Genomic DNA, 12,180 nt, shown 5'->3' with positions numbered 1-12,180 from the left:
GTTGCTCGGAGACTGAAGAGCGAGGGCGTCTTTCCCTGGTGTCTGGTTGGGAATGTGCTTCCCTATCTCAAATGCTTCGTTGGGCCACTTAGTACTCCCATCGCTACCCTCCACCTTCCGTGACTCCGGTCGGGCTCCTCCCGGACCCCGGCGCCCTTATGCTTTGTGTCACCACAGGGTTTTCCCCGACATTCACTCGAAGCTGCTACACATCACCATCATTCTCACCCACCCCGCTTTTTATTTAAGTTGCGGGCTTCCTATGCACCATGTACTATCATAAGCGTTTTAACGTATTAATTGACGTATTGCTCCTAAAGCCTAATGAGTTGTGTGCTGTTTTTTCAACATCCTCATTTTACAGATTAGGAGAGTAAGACACAAAGATGGTAGATGGCTCACTCAAGATGAAACGTTCTGTAAGTAAGTGAGGGAGCCAGGATTTGAACTCGGTCTGATTGCAGCAAGTGAGCTGTTAATGTGCCAGCTTCAAAACGGTTGCTTCAGTGAGTTAAATAAAACCGTGGAGTGCTTATAAGTGAACGCTCCGTCTCATAAAACGTGAGGATGGTTTCTAAGAACGGATACACGGTGACCTCCAGGGTATCCAGATAACAACAAAAACAAAAAGCAAAATATGGTAAAGGAGGGAACATAAGAATATATATACATATTTGTTTACTTGAATTTGTATTTTAAAAAACCTCTTAAAGGTAACACTGGACACACCAAAAAATGATTAACCTTTACGGCTGGAAGGGATAAAGATGGAAGTGAGACCTTTCTTTGTAGTGAGACTTCTGTCAATCAATGTATATGTTTTTCATATTCAAAAACAGAAAAGAAAAAAGTAAACAAAACTGAAAGCAGACCAAAACCAATATACCTGTATATTGAATTGGTAACGTAACATCACAGAGAAAAGTGATTTTTTTTTATTAAAGGGGGGGATCTGTCCCCTTCTTTTTTTCTTAATTTATTTAATTTATTCATTTTTGGCTGTATTGGGTCTTTGTTGCTGTGCGCTGGTTTTCTCTAGTTGCGGCGAGCGGGGGCTACTCTTTGTTGTGGTGCGCGGGCTTCTCATTGCGGTGGCTTCTCTTGTTGCGGAGCACAGGCTTTAGGCGCGCGGGCTTCAGTAGTTGTGACTCGCGGGCTCTAGAGTTCAGGCTCAGTAGTTGTGGCGCACGGGCTTAGTTGCTCCACGGCATGTGGGATCTTCCCGGACCAGGGCTTGAACCCGTGTCCCCTTCATTGGCAGGCGGATTCTTAACCACTGCACCACCAGGGAAGCCCCAAAAAGTGATTTTTGAACACAGCTCTCTGTATATTTTCAGTGAAATACATTCCACTTACATTTTCAATCCCCTTTTCTCTTTCTTCTCCTGGGATCCCTATTATGTGTAGATTGGCACACTTTATATTATCCCATAGGTGTCTTATATTGCTTTCAATATTTTTTTTCATTTGGCTTTCTGTCTGCTGTTCTGATTGGGTGATTTCCATTATTCTGTCTTCCAGATCCCTTATCGTTCTTCTGCATTATTCATTCTGCTATTTATTGTCTTTAGTTCAGGTTTCATCTCAGCAAATGAATTTCCTAATTTTTCTTGCCTCCTCCTTATAGTTTCTAGTTCCTTTTTACAGTAATCTGCATTTCTGCTGATAAGCTTTCTTAATTCCTTCAGTATCTTCTTTACTTCCTTTTTGAACTCGGTGTCTATTAGACTGAAGAGGACTGTTTCATTGTTTGTTCCTTTAGGGGAATTCTCTGGACCTTTTAACTGGGAGTGGTTCCTCTGCTTCTTCATTTTACTTATATTTCTCTTACTCTGTGAATTTAGGAGAAACAATTATCTTCTGTAGTCTTGGAAGGCTATTTATATGCAGGAGCATCCTTGTATAGCTTGTATGGGTTTAATATTTTTGGCCCTAGGGCTGCTTTTAGTTTGGATGCTTTCCACCTCTTTCCTAAGTGTGTGCTGGCCATTATCCCCTTGATAGGGGGTGTGCAGGTATGGCAGCCGGCACAGGTTCCTGCGGGGGGGGGGGGGGGGGGGGCAGAGGCAGTGATTGTCGCCTGCTCCCAAAATATATTCCAATGACAAAAAACTGCAATGAAAATTTGAACTTTTATGTAAGAAAGGAGAGGAAATAAATATGGATAAATAAACAGTTGATTCTCATTATTCAAGGTGATTACGTTCTAGACAGTCACCACCAACACTGAATTAGCAAATAATCATTGCTCCTAGGGTAAGGGGTAAGGCTCCTCTGAGCCTCTGGTCACAGCATTTTCATCAACTTATCAGCACATAACCTTGCTTTATGTGTGTTTCTGTTTAAAGACATCTTTAATATATATTGTTGATTCATTAACATTGAACTCAGAGTCAGCAGCACTATAATTCATGCCTGAAGGAAGCTTATCTAACACATGTGTTTTCTTCCTAAGGCAAATGACAGCCTTCTTATGCCTTGGAACACTAGAAAGCACTTCATCACTATGCTTGGAGTCCATTTTAAACAGCAAAATCACCCAAGATTCTCTTGGAGGAAACCAGCTGCCCTCAAGCAGCTCTTGGAAAGGTCCATGTGTTAAGAAATCAAGGCCTCCTGCAACAGCCAGCACCAACTTGCCATCCACATGCCAGCAACTGTGAACAATTTCAGAAGCAGATCTTCCAGCCCTAGTGAAGCCTTCAGATGACTACAACTCTCTCCAGTTTCTTGACTGCAACCTCAGAGAGACGAGGCTGAATCACCCAGCCAGGCTGTTCCTAAATTCCCAACCTACAAAAACTGTGTGAGGTGATAAATGTTGGTGGTTTTTTTTGCGGTACGCGGGCCTCTCACTGCTGTGGCCTCTCCCGTTGCAGAGCACAGTCTCCGGACGCGCAGGCTCAGTGGCCATGGCTCACGGGCCCAGCCGCTCCGCGGCATGTGGGATCCTCCCGGACCGGGGCACGAACCCACGTCCCCTACATCGGCAGGCGGACTCTCAACCACTGCGCCACCAGGGAAACCCATGACCTGACCATTTCTATCGCTATGGCTAGGGGCCTTACTAGGTTATCAGCCTCTCTAGTAGCAGGGACTGACCTGCCAACGGGTCTCTTTGTCTCCAACCTTGCCATCGGAATAAGCTTTCTAAAACATAATTCTTATTATGTCACCTCCCTACTTAAAACGTTTCCAAATCTCATATTAGGATAAAGTGAACAAGCCATCTCTTTCTTCCTCTCTTGTTCCATCCGCCAGGAACACTCCCCTTCCTCTTCCCCTACATTTGCCTAAACAACTTCCATTCATCCTTCACTTCTTAGCTTAGACTTTACTTTCTCTTGGGAACCTTCCCTGACTCTCCCAGATCTGAGTTAGGGGCCCTCTTATGAAGCCCCAAGGTGCCCTGGACTTTTGCTATCATTACACTTACTGCAGAGCATGGTAGTTGTCTGTTTGCTGGTCTATAGCCCCAAACATACTTTAAGGTCCAGGAGGACAAGTAGGTCGTTTCAAAAATACAGTGCCAGTGTTACTAGTAACAAGCAAATGATACAGTGATAACTTTAAATATATGTATTTTTTTATTGAGGCATAATTTACATTGCACATACATAAAGAATACATATGAGTTTCAATAAATGTATAAACCTATGTAATTACCACCCTAATCATGATATAGAAAATTTCCATCACCCAGAATATTTCCTTGTACTCAATTACATAAATCCCCTCTCCCTACCCCAAACAACTACTCTTCTGCTTTCTATTACCATAAATTAATTTTGTATATCTTGAATTTCATATAAATGAAATTATATAGCAGGTATTCTTTTGTGTCTAGTTTCTTTTTCTTTTAATATTTATTTATTTGGTTGTGCTGGGTCTTAGTTTTGGTGGGCAGGCTCCTTAGTTGTGGCAGGGGGACTCCTTAGTTGTAGCATGTGAACTCTTAGTTGTGGCATGCATATGGGATCTAGTTCCCTGACCAGGGATCAAACCCGGGCCCCCTGCATTAGGAGTGTGGAGTCTTAACCACTGTGCCACCAGGGAAGTCCCTCATCTGGTTTCTTTTTTTTTCAACATTATGAAGAACGATTGTCAAATAAAAATTGTAAGTATTTAAGGTGCACATGTGATGTTTTGATATATGTTTACATTGTGAAATGATTACCACAATCAAGCTAATTAGCGTATTCATCACCTCACATAGTTACCATTTTGTGTGTGTGTGGTGAAAACACTTCAGATCTATTCTCTTAGAAAATTTCAAGTATACAATACATTATTATTAGCTATAGTCACTTGTAATACATTGCGTCTCTAGTATTTATTCATTCTATTACTGAAAGTTTGTACCCTTGACCAACATCTCCACATTTCTCCCAACCCTCAGCCACTGATAAGCACCATTCTACTCTCTGTTTCTATGAATTGGACATTTTTAGATCCCACATTTAAGTCAGATCATGCAGGGACTTCCCTGGTTGTCCAGCAGTTAAACCTCCACACTTCCACTGCAGAGGGTGTGGGTTCAATCCCTGGTCGGGGAACTAAGATCCTACATGCCATGCAGCATGTCCAATAAATAAATAAAATAAGTGAGATCATGCAACATGTGCCTTTCTCTATCTGGCTTATTTCAATTAGCATAATGTCCTTCAGGTTCATTCATGTTGACACAAGTGTCAGGAATTCCTTCTTTTTGAAGGCTGAATAATATTCCATTGTATATGTATACCACATTTTCTTTATCCATCCATCCACTGACAGTTTGTTTCCATGTATTAACTATTGTGAATAATCCTGCAATGAACATGGGAGTACAGATATCTCTTGGAGAGAGTGATTTTTTTCCTTTGGATATATACCCAGAAGTGGGATTGCTAGATTATATGGTAGTTCGATTTTTAATTTTTTAAAGAACATCTATATTGTTTTCCATAGTGGCTGCACCAGTTTACATTCCCACCAACAGTGTACAGCGTTCCCTTTTCTCCACATCCTTGCCAGCACTTATTATATTTGACTTTTTGACAACAGCCATCCTACTAGGTGTGACAAAATATCTCATTGTGGTTTTGATTTGCATTTCCCTGATGATTAGTGATGTACATGTCGGTATTATACATCATGTACCTGTTGGCCATTTGTGTGTCTTTTTAGGGAAAATGTCTGTTCAGGTCCTTTGCTCATTTTTTAATCTTTTCTTTTCTCTACTGAGTTTTATGAATTCCTTATATATTTAAGATATTAACCTTCACTGGATATATTATTGGGAAATATTTTCTACCATTCTGTAGGTTGCCTTTTCATTTTGTTGATTGTTTCCTTTGCTGTGCAGAAGCTTTTTAGTTTGAGGTAGTCCCATGTGCTTACTTTTGCTTCTGTGGCCTATGCTTTTGGTGTCATCTCCAAAAAAAATCACTGCCAAGACCAATGTCAAGGAGCTTTCCCCCTGTTTTCTTCTGGGAGTTTTAGGGCTTCAGGTCTTATGTTTAAGTCTTTAATGCATTTTGAGCTTATTTTTGCATGTGTTAAAAGGAATGCTACTCCTGGGGGACCGTCTTGGAGGGGAGAATGTAGAGAGGCATCAGCAGAATGTCCTGAGGCTACGGCCTAAGGAGAGAAGGCCAGCGGAAAGGTGATCAAGACTCTCTTCTTGACCAAACTCTAGTCAAGCTCCTCTGAGCCCTATTCTCAACTAAGCCTCAACCTTAACTTGTAAAATCTGCAGACTCTTGGCACAAATGATTTCGTCCAGACCCCGCGCCCCTGCCATACTAAGAGACTTGAACAAGCACCAGCATAGTTTCTAACAGCTCAAGGCCACACCCCTAGAATGACTCCAGTGCCCCTTAGAGTGCCTGCCTGCCTGAAAAAGCTCAAGGCTGCCAAGAGAATTTACTGTTTGTTCCGGCCCCAAACCTGGTGATAGGCAGATAGGCCCCGGAACCCTCCCTCCCACGCCCCCTTATAGCAGTTACTTTATTTTGTTTTTGTTTTTGCGGTAAGCGGGCTTCTCACTGCTGTGGCCTCTCCCGTTGCGGAGCACAGGCTCTAGACGCACAGGCTCAGTGGCCATGGCTCACGGGCCCAGCCGCTCCGCGGCATGTGGGATCCTCCCGGACCGGGGCACGAACCCGCGTCCCCTGCATCGGCAGGCGGACTCTCAACCACCGCACCACCAGGGAAGTCCAGCAGTTACTTTAGAAAGCTTGCAATTATACATCCTTTCTCTGCCTTTGAGGTGTAAATTTACCAAACAAAACTGTTTCTCCAAGCATCTGAGAGCTCTTTGAAATGCAAACATATAGGGAGATAATTCTTACTCTTGCTCCCCAGCCCTGTGGGAAGATATAGGCCTAATTTTAGTGGGTGCCTTGCCTTAACTTGCATCACTGCCTCTAGTCATAAAGATAGAAGAAGTTTGTTTCTTCTCTGGATATGCTCCAATTAACAAGCCCAGATGGCCTAGCCACAGGGATCAACCCTCTTCAGCGCCCCTCAGTGCCTTCCCTCGGTACACTGAAAGCTTTAAAATGTCTCCTGCCTTCAATTTCCACAAAGTTCAGTTCAGTTCACAGTGCATCCTCTTCCCCATGACAATAGTTTGTTACTGAACAAAATCTATCCTTGCTTTTTTAACTAGTGTCCGACCTGGTTTGTCTCTGACAAGGCCAAAATGGTGGCATGGCTGATGAGGTTTTAAGAATGAGGGTAATCATGTTCTGTTTGAAACTATTTTCTTTCTGTGATATAAACCCCTTCTCTGTCATCTTTTTACTTTTACCTTTTACTTCAGTGAAATTTAGTAGAAATACAAATGACCTTTAAGAGTGGGTTTTGGGGCTTCCCTGGTGGCGCAGTGGTTGAGAGTCTGCCTGCCAATACAGGGGACACGGGTTCGTGCCCTGGTCCAGGAGGATCCCACATGCCGCGGAGCAGCTAGGCCCGTGAGCCATGGCCGCTGAGCCTGTACGTCCGGAGCCTGTGCTCTGCAACGGGAGAGGCCACAACAGTGAGAGGCCCACGTACCACACACACACACAAAAAGAGTGGGTTTTGAAAGAAAATACAATGTGCTTCTATGTTTTTCATGTCTGGGGTGATGTGAAATAACATGCTTCATGGGGAGAAGATCCATAAACCTGTAAATGGAATTATTCCAGTAGCAGTAGGAGTTTAAAGCCAGAGGTGACTATGAGATTATAGCCCTAAGAATTCACAGAAGTCTTGGAGAGGGCTTTGGCATTCCACTGCAGGTGGAAAGGGAGTTTCTGGGACAAAGGACCACCAGGTTCCATTCGTTAATAACAACAATGAGAGCTGGTCTCAGCACCCCCAGAGCTAACGTGTCATTGCTAGGGACACAGGGTGCCATCTGGAGACGGACCCCACCTCACCCCTGGAAATGGAGGTCAAGGCCAGTGCTCAGGAGGGGTTATTACTACTGCTACTACCATTTATGAGCACCCACGTTACACCAGAGCTGTCCTATGGGCCATCTGCCTTTATGCCTTCAGTCCTGATCGCCTCCACGCCCCCACCGCCAATCCAAAGCAAAAGTTCTAATAATCAAGTTACATTATTTACTCCCCTGCTTAAGACCCTTTGGCCTTAGAGTTAAAATTCAGACTCTTTAACCTGACAAGGCTGCAAGATGGACTATTCCAGCTTTATCCTTGGCTGCTCCCTGCAAGCATTCTACACTCATAGGGAACTATTTATACAACTTGTATGAAAAACTTGTGTCTCCCTTTGTGTGCCCCCGCCGCCCAATAGATCGTGTATTTCCTTTCCGCTTTTCAGTTGTATTTTGTTCACGTTTCTACTATGCCACTTTTCATCCCACACTGCATGCATTTCTTTACATCTCTTTCCCTCTAACTGGACTTTGAAGTCCCTGTGGTAGAACTACGTCTTATTCATCTTAAAATTCATTTTGTTTATTCATTCAGTCAACAGATATTTATTATCTACATATTTAGTATTTCTTTGGTATCTACTACTACAAGGCTCTGAGGAATCAATCATACTTGATTCCTTCAGCGTTTGTGGTTAACAGGGCCTCAATACCAACTATCTACAGCAAGCAGGCACTTAATACATATATACCGAATAAATGAATAAATGAACTTGTTCTGAGTGGTGGGCAGCCACGTTCTCTTCAAAGGGTAACTCTGGACAAGTGCATTTTTAGACACTGGTATAATTATTTTCTTCCCTCCTGGCCCTAGTTTTACTTCAGTACATCATTTTATAGCAAGGGTTAACCAGCTTTTTCTGGAAGGGGCCGGACAGTAAATATTTTTGGCAGTGGGAGATTTCTGGTCTTTGTTGCAGCTACTCAGCTCTGTCTACTCAACTCTGTGGCTTACATCAGCGGCCATAGACAATACTTAAACGAATGAAGGTGGTTGTGTGGCAATAAAACTTTATGTACAGATGCTGAAATTTGGATTTCTATTATGTTCATGAGTAATATCATTCTTCTTTGAATTTTTTTCAACCATTCAAAAATGTTGAACTGTTCTTAGCTTGTGGGTGCTACAAAAGCAGGCAGCAGAAAGATTTGGCCTGCAGGGCCGTAGTTTGCTGGCATACGTTTTAGAAAATTCTTAATTGTGTATATATATATATATATATATATATATATATACATATATATATATATATATATATGTTGTAGTTTCTTATGTCAGGGCTGAAAGTAAGCTCATCACACGAGATGAATTGTGCAGAAACACAACAGTAGAGGGCTGCTGCTCTCTCAGGCAATAACAGCGCTGTCTCGTCCTGCTGTGGTGACTTTTATTTAAGCGTTATCTAAGTTTACATCTTAAGACTTGTTTTCTTAACATTCCAGAAATACCAAAGCAGCCAAATATGCTTTTGCTGATTATACAATAAACAATGGGCTTTCTTAAGAACATGCCGTGCTTCGTCCTTGAACCGCAAAAGCAGCACAAGGACGTTTCCTTGTGTTCCCATTATTCTGATTATACTGAGGACATTTCATGGATCAGTGCCCAAAGCACTCAGGACTGCTTGCAGTTCTGGCTTTCTCGCACGCACCCAGCTTGCCGGGGGGACTCATGGGTCACGTCTCCTTCCACGTCCTCAGATATTTCTCTACATTTCCCCCTTTTTGTTTTGCAGCTTGTGCAGCATCAAGGAGAACACGGCAGCTTGTTGCGATGTTACATGGCGGGTGGCTTGCAATCGTCGTCGGACTACAATTAAACATATGATTATTATTATAATAATCATTAACAATCCTGCGGTAGAACCAAATAAAGCATGTAATTTAGACATAGGATTTAAATTATTAAGTCCTTGAATAATTCCAGTCCATACTTTTTGCGAATTAAGTCGTTGTAATCTCTTCTGAAAAGTTTGTTGAATTTCCCCTTGTAAGTTCACAATTTCTTCTGTCAAATTTTTGTGATGTAATAGATGTTTTTTCATTTTTTCCCAGGGGAATGCAGACTGATTATACGGAACCGAAGTGACACAAAAGGCACTTTGATTCCAGTCACAACGTAGCTTCATTTGTCTTTGTAAATTCACAAGTTGGTCTCCCAACATAACCACAGCTTGTTGTAAGTCTGCTATTTCCGACTGTATTTCCGAATCAATTTGTCGTTGAGAGGACCAAAGCATTTCAGAATTTTTATGCCAATCAGTTATATAATCAACGGTCTGAATAGATTGTTCTAAAGCAACTCCAGCTACTGCAGCAGTAGCTGTTATGGATATAATACCTATGACAGCTGCAATCAACATTCCTACGAATCTTTTACTTCTTTTTAATGCATCAGCTAAATATTGCAAAACAGCCATAGGGAGAGATTCTTGCCATTCCCTTCCAAGATTAACAGGAAGCCAAAGACCTGTCTGAGCTCGTAAAATATACAGACTTTCAGTAGATATGTTAAAAGATATACTAGAGTTAATGCAGGTATACAGAGAGCAATTTTTACATATTATAATACCTAGAGTCTTATTCCATTCAGCTGGTCCTTTTAACAATATATAAGGTAATTTCACACAACCACGAGTATACCGAGTAACATTTTTATGAAAAGTCAAACTATAATGTCCAGATTTGTTAGCCATACGTCCTACCCAAGCATTAATCTTTTCCAAAGCTGCCATAAGCTTCCACAAATCCTTTTGGATAGGAAATCCAATTAAATGAGGACCAGGAGGAGAAAACCCTCCAGCATGCCATACTATGGTATCATTAATAGTATTGCTATTAATAGTGTTATTCGCTCTATGCCAGTGTAAATTCTTCAGACCCCTTTTTCCTCGGGCAGAGCCAAAAGGGTTCCAATCAATGACGCTTCCACCTTTTCTAAAGGCCAATATGAAGGCCATTCAGACTGTTTTATTATAGACACATCAGCTCCCGTATCAAAAAGGCCCGTAAATTTCACATTATTATTGAAGGTAATCGTTAATTGGGGACGTTGATCGTTGATAAAGGATTGCCAAAAAACATTTTTTCCCGTGCTGCCGAACCCCCCAGCACGCTTTACCGGGGCGGCTGCTTGTTTTATATATGGTAACAGTAACAATTGAGCAATTCTTTGTCCCTTATTAAATTCTATAGGTTTTGTAACAGAAATCATAATAGAAATTTCTCCATTATAATCCTCATCAATAACTCCAGTATGAACTGTTATACCCTGCAGAGTCAAACTACTTCGTCCTAATAATAGTCCCACGGTTCCTGCAGGTATAGGCCCATAAACTCCCGTAGCTAATTTATGAACTCCTCCTGCTGGCGTAAGGATACACTCTCGAGGAGCAATTAAGTCAACGGCAGCACTGCCGCTGGTAGCATGCATGAGATCAGTAACTAAGAGCTGATGTTGAGATTGTCCTGTAGTGTCTGATGAAAGCTGCCATTGCTTACAGGATACCGTTGAGAATTTACCGTCGCTTTTCCCATATTGTTGTTGCGGCCCCGGGTTGGGCCTAGCTTCCCGTTTCCCGAGACATTATCTCGTGGAGGCAAAAGATTTCCTAACTTATCCCTTTTGGAACGGCATTCATTAGTCCAGTGTTGTCCTTTACCACACCGGCGACATACCAGGTGGCTGTTCATTTTTAACCTGTTTTGATATTTGGCCTTGCCCTTTTCGACAATCTCGCCTCATATGTCCGTACTTTCCACAATTGTAACATTTAGTACGATTATCTTTCAATCCTCCAGTTATGGCAGCTGCAAGTAAATTGGCCTGATAAGTAGGAGATCCAATATCATGGCAAGCTTTTATATACTCTTCAAGTGGAGCGTTTACAGCTCGTAAAGGCCGCAATGCCTTCTGGCATTCAGGATTTGCATTCTCAAAGGCCAAGGATCGTAATAATAAATCTTGCACATCTATTTGTGCTACATCTCTTTGAATGGCTGCACGCAATCTAGACAAGAAATCAGTGTAAGGCTCACCAGGCCCTTGCATTAACTTAGTAAAAGATTGTGCTGTTTTTCCAGGGGGTTCCACTCGTAGCCATGCTCGCAAACAACACATACGGATTTGAATGATTCGTAAATCGTCAAATTGAGCTTGAGCTTGTAGATTACTAAATGCGCCTGCTCCTATTAATTCATCTAAAAGTGGCCCTGGAGGATTACGGGCCGCATTAGTCCTTGCCATGTTTCCAGCTTCTTTTTTCCACCAAGTCTTAAACTGCATATATTGTCCAGGTTCAAGAACAGTCTTGGCAAGCGCCTCCCAATCCTGAGGAATTAATATGTTTTCGGAAGCATACCCAGACAAAAGACCTTGAACATAATTAGAATGCATCCCATATGCATTAATGGTTTCTTTTAGCATTTAAAAAATTTTTAAATCATGAGGGTTATACTCAACGTTCATATATCCATTCGGAAATTGATTGTTAGCCGGCATAGCTTGTCTAACAATAGGGAAAGCAAAAAATGGTTCAGAATATTGCTTTTCTTCCTTATTCATCTCTTCTTCCAATAAAAGTTTATTAAATTCAGGTTTTAGAGGAAATCGAAACTGACAAGAGGCTCCAACAGGATAAGCTGCTAATTCTAAAGGAGGAGCCGAAGGAATAGTAGGACATGTCTCCTGATATGAAGGGGTGGTAGCATTGTTTTTATTTTCTTCCAATTTAGTCATCAAATCTTTCAAA

Source organism: Stenella coeruleoalba, assembly GCF_951394435.1.
Source record: "Stenella coeruleoalba genome assembly, chromosome: 2".
NCBI classification, from domain to species: domain Eukaryota; kingdom Metazoa; phylum Chordata; class Mammalia; order Artiodactyla; family Delphinidae; genus Stenella; species Stenella coeruleoalba.
Note: the sequence above shows the minus strand (reverse complement) of the source record.